The sequence below is a fragment of the Capricornis sumatraensis genome, chromosome 18 (genome assembly GCF_032405125.1).
Source record: "Capricornis sumatraensis isolate serow.1 chromosome 18, serow.2, whole genome shotgun sequence".
Lineage (NCBI taxonomy): Eukaryota > Metazoa > Chordata > Mammalia > Artiodactyla > Bovidae > Capricornis > Capricornis sumatraensis.
In genome coordinates, this window is record NC_091086.1 from 22685842 (window position 1) to 22693964 (window position 8123).

The 8123-nt window shown below is 36.6% G+C and overlaps 1 non-coding gene across 1 annotated transcript; it reads left to right on the plus strand.

Moving 5' to 3' along the window:
* The first annotated feature begins 6024 nt into the window (after positions 1–6024).
* On the plus strand, positions 6025–6131 carry LOC138094747 (U6 spliceosomal RNA). The gene has a single exon (XR_011146262.1). It is a non-coding gene; the product is annotated as a U6 spliceosomal RNA (small nuclear RNA).
* Positions 6132–8123: the final 1992 nt, after the last annotated feature.

The following is an 8123-nucleotide window of genomic DNA, read 5'->3' on the forward strand; positions in this document are numbered from 1 at the left end:
CATACATGACTATTGGAAAAACCATAGCCTTGACTAGATGGACCTTTGTTGGCAAAGTAATGTCTCTGCTTTTTAATGTGCTGTCTATGTTGGTCATAACTTTCCTTCCAAGGAGTAAGTTTAAGTTACTAGCATAATGCTAAAAGTTTTCCCATTAACTGTTCTCCCCCTTTATTTTCAACAGTATTCTCATCTTCCTACATAAATTTACCTATTCCTCATTTTTGGATGAGATGGGTGGATGGTATCACTGACTCAATGGACATGAATTTGAACAAGGTCTAGGAGATGAAGAAGGACAGGGAAGCCTGGCGTGTTGTAATCTACGGGGTCACAAAGAGTCAGACACAACGAGTGACTAAACAAAAACAACAATTTGGCCACATGGTTCACTTGAATTGTTCCTACCTCCAATTCCAGTCAATGATCCTCATTATATTAAGCTAATCGATATATCCTATCCCATTGTCCACTGTGAAGGGCTGGGTGTAAAATGAGATACAGTAAAATTTGCAGAAACTTGCTGGGGTTTCTGTGAACATAAGCTTCATTGGCTCCCAGAGGAGCTATAAAAAGAGACTTTCTTCCTCTAGAACAAGTAATCTTATGGCTCAGGATTTCAGGCAACAACAGCATCTTGCCATCAGGATTCTGTCATCCTGCCTAAGGCTAAAGTTGACACAAAGAAGAAGTTGGGCTCAAAAATAGATCAATCTTGCAATCTAGTTTGAGCTGTGCCCGAAACAGACTTTTTGCTTTCCTAGTCAAGAGGTCCTCCAAGTTGGCAAATGCCTTAATGAATTTGGCTAAATGTTGATATTCATTCATTTATAGGCACACATACATACTTGATATTGATAATACCTTTGACCTCAGTTGCTGCATCAGTAAAATAGGGTTATACAAAGGCTAAGGACATTTTCAAGCTGGTTTTAGAAAAGGCAGAGGAACCAGTGATCAAATTGCCAACATCTGCTGGATCATGGAAAAAGCAAGAGAGTTCCAGAAAAACATCTATTTCTGCTTTATTGACTATACCAAAGCCTTTGACTGTGTGGATCACAATAAACTGTGGAAAATTCTGAAAGAGATGGGAATATCAGACCACCTGACCTGCCTTTTGAGAAACCTGTATGCAGGTCAGGAAACAACAGTTAGAACTGGACATGGAACAACAGACTGGTTCCAAATAGGAAAAGGAGTGCGTCAAGGCTGTATATTGTCACCCTGCTTATTTAACTTCTATGCAGAGTACATCATGAGAAATGCTGGGCAACACAAGCTGGAATCAAGATTGCCAGGAGAAATATCAATAACCTCAGATATGCAGATGACACCACCCTTATGGCAGAAAGAGAAGAGGAACTAAAAAGCCTCTTGATGAAAGTGAAAGAGGAGAGTGAAAAAGTTGGCTTAAAGCTCAACATTCAGAAAACGAAGATCATGGCATCTGGTCCCATCATTTCATGGGAAATACATGGGGAAACAGTAGAAACAGTGTCAGACTTTATTTTTGGGGGCTTCAAAATCACTGCAGATGGTGAGTGCAGCCATGAAATTAAAAGACACTTACTCCTTGGAAGAAAAGTTATGACCAACCTAGATAGCATATTGAAAAGCAGAGACATTACTTTTCCAACAAAGGTCCATCTAGTCAAGGTTATGGTTTTTCCTGTGGTCATGTATGGATGTAAAGAAAGCTGAGTGCCGAAGAATTGATGCTTTTGAACTGTGGTGTTAGAGAAGACTCCTGAGAGTCCCTTGGACTGCAAGGAGATCCAACCAGTCCATTCTGAAGGAGATCAGCCCTGGGATTTCTTTGGAAGGAATGATGCTAAAGCTGAAACTCCAGTACTTTGGCCATCTCATGTGAAGAGTTGGCTCATTGGAAAAGACTCTGATGCTGGGAGGGATTGGGGGCAGGAGGAAAATGGGAAAACAGAGGATGAGATGGCTAGATGGTATCACCGACTCGATGGATGTGAGTTTGAGTGAACTCCAGGAGATGGTGATGGACAGGGAGACCTGGCATGCTGCAATTCATGAGGTCGCAAATAATCAGACACAACTGAGTAACTGAACTGAACTGAAGGACATTTTGTGATCCTTCTAAATTAGGTGTCAGTGTTCTTATTTTTTTGGATGAAACTTGAGGCAATCATTGGCTTTATTTAATATGACTTTAATTTTTGTCTAATTATTTTAATACACACTTATTACAGCAAGGCTATGTTCCAGGTTTCCATTTCTGCCTTTTATAGCCAAAGCATTTTATCTCAAATTTTATCCCCTCATCTTTCCCACAAAAAGTACACATTAATAATATTACATTAATTTTCTGTCACATCAATGTTTTTCAAGTGAGAGTTTCCTGTCTCGTTTGTGCTGTTGGAAAACATTTTATAAAACTGGTTTAAAGAGTATTTTTCAAATGTTTCCTTTACTCTTGTCTATATTGACCTCCAATTAGAATAAATGCTTAATCATTGTTGAATGCCTGATAGATAATTCTTTGAAGATAATTGTCTATCTCATATAATGAATAACTCTGTAATCATGAAGGTTCAAGGTTCATCCTGTTTAGAGGAAGCATAGAACTTGGAACAAATGTCTCTGACTGATATCTTTTCATTCACATAGATTAAAATGTCACAAAACTTGCCTTCTTAATTTAAAATTTACTATCTGAACTATAATTTTAGTTTTACTCTATAAATTTCTCTGAATGAAAGCAAGACAAAAGTGTGATGAAATGAGAAGCAATTAGGTACATATTATGTTTCAGGATTTTCTACTAATTTGTGGTATCAGATAACTTATCCTACATGGATCTCAGTTTTCTTGTTGTAGAAAGCCAGACAATCCACATGAAACTTGCCAGGACTAACCATCCTGCAGATAAAGAATAATGTGGATTAGAATTTGTCCTTCTGATCAAAATGTATATACTTTCTGCATCTAAAAGGCATAGTCTACACACCACTTAGCCTCAATAAGTAAATAGGCAATTTCCCGATTTCACTGGATTCTCTCTTGCAACATTTGACAAGAAGGCATGCGTTTCTCAGGTTTATATGCAAGTACTGGGAACTAAGAACGTTTAGTTAAGTCAGAATATCTGGGTTTATGTCCTAATTCTGCTGCTTACAACGTTTGTAACTTTAGGTAGCATATGATATATTGACTATTGTTTCCAAAGCTAGAGGAAAAAAACCTTCAATTCCTTATCTGAATATTATTATTATTTTTTAGTCACTCAGCTGTGTCTGACTCTTCGCAACCCCATGGACTGCAGCATGCCAGGCTTTCCTGTCCTTCATGAAGCTTGCTCAAACTCATGTCCATTGAGTTGGTGATGCCATCCAACCATCTCATCCTCTGTCATCCCCTTCTCCTCCTGCCTTCAATCATTCCCAGAATCAGAGTCTTTTCAAATGAGTCAATTCTTTGCGTCAGGTGGCCAAAGTATTGGAGTTCAGAGTCAGCATCAATCCTTCCGATGAATATTCCCTTAAGATTGACTGATTTGACCTCCTTGCTGTCCAAGGGACTCTCAAGAGTCTTCTCTAACAACACAGTTCAAAAGCACTAGTTCTTCTGCACTCAGCTTTCTTTATGGCCCAACCCTCACATCCATAGATGACTACTGGAAAAATCATAGCTTTGACTAGATGGGCCTTTGTTGGCAAAGTAATGTCTCTGCTTTTTAATATGCTGTCTAGGTTTGTCATTATTATTCAGTAATGAAAATATGAATATGACAGTGCTTTGCTCCTGTTGAAGTGTACTTGAACCCATGCCAGAAACTTTAGTGTTCAGCTTTGGCATATAGAAACAACAAAGACATCATAGATCATGTGGATGGTGTTTTCCCACCTTGAAGGCAGATGCTTTCCTATTGTCTCTTCTTGTAATAACACTGAATCCAGCAGATAGCCAGCCTGTCCCTTTCTTGAAGGCCACGACTAGCTCTTTAACTCAGAGATACTTGAATTCACTTTGGGTATTTTTATGTATTCTATAATCTCTTTATTTACAAATAAAAATCTAATCATCTTAATGTCTCTGTCTATAATCAGCTCTATTCAGATTTTTTAAAATCTATTTAGCCTGTAAGCTTAGTTTCCTCCATTGGAGGATTTATAATTTCTTTTGGCAGCCTGCATTTTTTTTTTTTTTTTGGATCTTAAGGAGAGCTTAAAGTCCATTATTTTCAAATGATATTTTTGAACTATACAACTATGTAGGTATTCTTGGTGCTTCTATACACAAAGAGAATATTCTGCTAAATTATTGGAATTGCTCTTTTTTATGCTAATTTGAGCACAGAATTATTGGAATGAATTTATCAGCCCCTGAACACCCACTGTGGGTTATAACAGGCTGCTCCTGTAAATGAGATGTTGCATCGCAATGAGGAAATACATTTCAAAATGAAAAGGAACTCTATTTCAAGATTTTTTCTTACTTTGTTTAAATATTCTGTAGTTTGTAACTAAATTTGCTAATGTCTGAATGTGAAAAGTACCATATAAAATTATATAAAAATCATATTTGTTTATTACATACGTTGAATATTAAAACCACTAAAAACGTAATTGGTGTAACATTAATCTGAATGGGATGAGGTAAAACAAGAAGTTAAGGTAACAGTCGTGTTAGTGAAAAAATATCTGCTTAAACAATTGAATGCAGCAACTATAGTTTATATCATATCAGTTGATGTTTAAAAGATTTAAAGCCATTTTTAAAAGCAAGTTGTTTACTCATTTACCCAGCAACAGCCTGGGAAACTTAATTGGAACAACTGATGCAATAACAGCAGACCTCAGTATAAATGTCAACAAGAGAAAGGGTTGTTTGTTGGTATGCTGCTTTTTTTTTTTTTTTGAGAGATAAATTTGAACTTTTTGCCTGAACAGAAGAACCAGAAGAAATGATATTTCTCCAAAGACTATAAGAGGGCTAGACTGACAACTCTGATAAACAAGAAAGGTTAGTTTGAAATGTTGTGGCTCTTAATATAATAAACAGAAACATTATGTAATAATATCATCGAGACATTGGAACATTAATTTTTAAGTTCCCAGTCTAAAATAAAGATCAAAAGCAGAATTGCAATCAACTGTAACTGTACATCAAAATTTGGATACTTTTTCATAATGGTGCCTATATTAAATTCCATAGACACAATTAGAAAAAAACACTCAAACTTTAAGAATATTCTATGAAGAAAGAGGAAATCAGACATATTACATTTCTTATTAAAAGCATTGGATACTCAATCAGTTACTTCCAAGTTCCAAAAAAATTATTTAACCATCCAAAGATGGCCCATAAATGAATTCAACCTTCTGGTACTTGAATCAGGCAAAAGTGATGCTGCATAACATTTGAGGCTACATCTAAGTCCTGAAACTTCTGCCTTGAAACATTTCTTGAAACATTCTTTCTAGGTGAAGCTGGCAGCTACCTCCTAAGTGTGACTACACCAAGATGCTCACAATGTAAGGAAACCCAAGATAGCTATGTGAAGGGCTCATGAAAAGAGAGCAATGATGAAATCTTAGCAATTACAGTTAGCCCAGCCTCTCGACATGAAATGAAGGGGCCACCAAGGACATTCCAAGCCAGCCACCAAGTGGAGAAAAACTGAGCCCCAGTCAAGATGTTTTAGAAATCTATGGCCACTTAAGCAACTTAGCTGAGGTGGCAAGCATTCTTTTCTTTTTGTTTTTCCCCATGGTTAATATCTGAGAATATCAGTAGTAATATTGTTTCATTATTGAGGATATTTGCTATGAAACATTTTGGTGACATCTATATTAACAATACATACTTCTGTTCCTAGTTTATTAAGTATGTAGCAGTGTGTTGAATTCATGGAATGTTCTTTCTTCATCCATCATGATACAAAATATTAGTTGTAAGATTATCTAAAAGAAATGGAGAATAGAAAAGATTCTGACTGACTTCTCTAGTTATTTTGAATTTACTCAAAGTTCTAATATAAAATTCTGCACAGTACTCGCTTTGGCAGCACATATACTAAAACTGGAACGATACAGAGAAGATTAGCACGGCCCCTGCACAAGGATGACACGCAAATTCATGAAGTGTTCCATATTTTTAGCAAAAATAAACAAATGGGATCTAATTAAAATTAAAAGCTTCTGCACAGCAAAGGAAACTATAAGCAAGGTGAAAAGACAGCCTTCGGAATGGGAGAAAATAATAGCAAATGAAGCAACTGACAAACAACTAATCTCAAAAATATACAAGCAATTCCTGCAGCTCAATTCCAGAAAAATAAATGACCCAATCAAAAAATGGGCCAAAGAACTAAATAGACATTTCTCCAAAGAAGACATACAGATGGCTAACAAACACATGAAAAGATGCTCAACATCACTCATTATCAGAGAAATGCAAATTGAGACCACAATAAGGTACCATTTCTCACCAGTCAGAATGGCTGCGATCCAAAAGTCTGTCTACAAGCAATAAGTGCTGGAGAGGGTGTGGAGAAAAGGGAAACCTCTTACACTGCTGGTGGGAATGCAAACTAGTACAGCCACTATGAAGAACAGTGTGGAGATTCCTTAAAAAACTGGAAATAGAACTGCTTTATGACCCAGCAGTCCCACTGCTGGGCATACATACCGAGGAAACCAGAATAGAAAGAGACACATGTACCCCAATGTTCATCACAGCACTGTTTATAGTAGCCAGGACATGGAAGCAACCTAGATGTCCATCAGCAGATGAATGGATAAGAAAGCTGTGGTACATATACACAATGGAGTATTACTCAGCCATCAAACAGAATACATTTGAATCAGTTCTAATGAGGTGGATGAAACTGGAGCTGATTATATAGAGTGAAGTAAGCCAGAAAGAAAAACACCAATACAGTATACTAAGACATATATATGGAATTTAGAAAGATGGTAATAGTAACCCTGTTTGCGAGACAGCAAAAGAGACACAGATGTGTAGAGCAGACTTTTGGACTCAGAGGGAGAGGGAGAGGGTGGGATGATTTGGGAGAATGGCATTGAAACATGCATACTATCATGTAAGAAATGAATCGCCAGTCTAGGTTCAATACAGGATATAGGATACTTGGGGCTGGTGCACTGGGATGACCCAGAGAGATGATATGGGGAGGGTGGTGGGAGGGCGGTTCAGGATTGGGAACTCATGTACACCCATGGCGGATTCATGTCAATGTATGGCAAAACCAATACAGTATTGTAAAAAAAAAAAAAAAAAAAAAAAAAAAAGGGCAAAAAAAAAAAACAAAACCCACAAAAGCTAAAAAAAAATCTTTTAAATTCTGCACAGACTTTAAAAAAAAATATATCAAATAAGAGTTAAAGAAACAGTAACGAGAAGGGTGTTAGAGCTGGAGGATTATTTTGTGCATATTTCTCATATACAAAAGAGTAATGATTTATATGACTAACTGCCTTAATATTTTAAAAGTAAGTTTTAATCCTCTGATATTTGAAGGCATATTTTCTTCAAAGAGGTCTGGTTTATATTGTAAGGGTTGTTTATTTAGCTCTTTGAGATGTTACATTAAACTTACAGGCTTCTTGTAACTTCTGAATACTTGAAAGACAAACTCATATTTGAAGTCAGTGACTCCGTTACTCCCTCTTTTTTCCTTTCATTCTTCCAATTTGGCAACTCATTACTGTCCTGCATAGCTACTGGTATGAGATTTGAATTAGAGAGTAATTTCATTTTGATTTCTCTTTTTCAAAAAGATAAGAAATGTATGAAATTTCATCCAGTATTTATTAGAAAATACTATATCATCTTTATTTTTATTGAGATTTACTTGATACATAACTTCCTTCCCTGGTGGCTCAGTGGTAAAGAATCTGCCTGCCAATGCAGGACACACAGCTTCCATCCCTAAACTGGGAAGATTCCCTAGAGAAGGAAATGGCAACCAACTCCAGTATTCTTGCCTGGGAAATCCCATGGATAGAGGAGCGTGGCAGGCTACAATCCATGGGGTCTCAAAGAGTAGGACACAACTTAGTGACTAAACAAGAACAATAAATCGATACATAACATTGTATATGTTTAAGGTGTACAATATATTGACA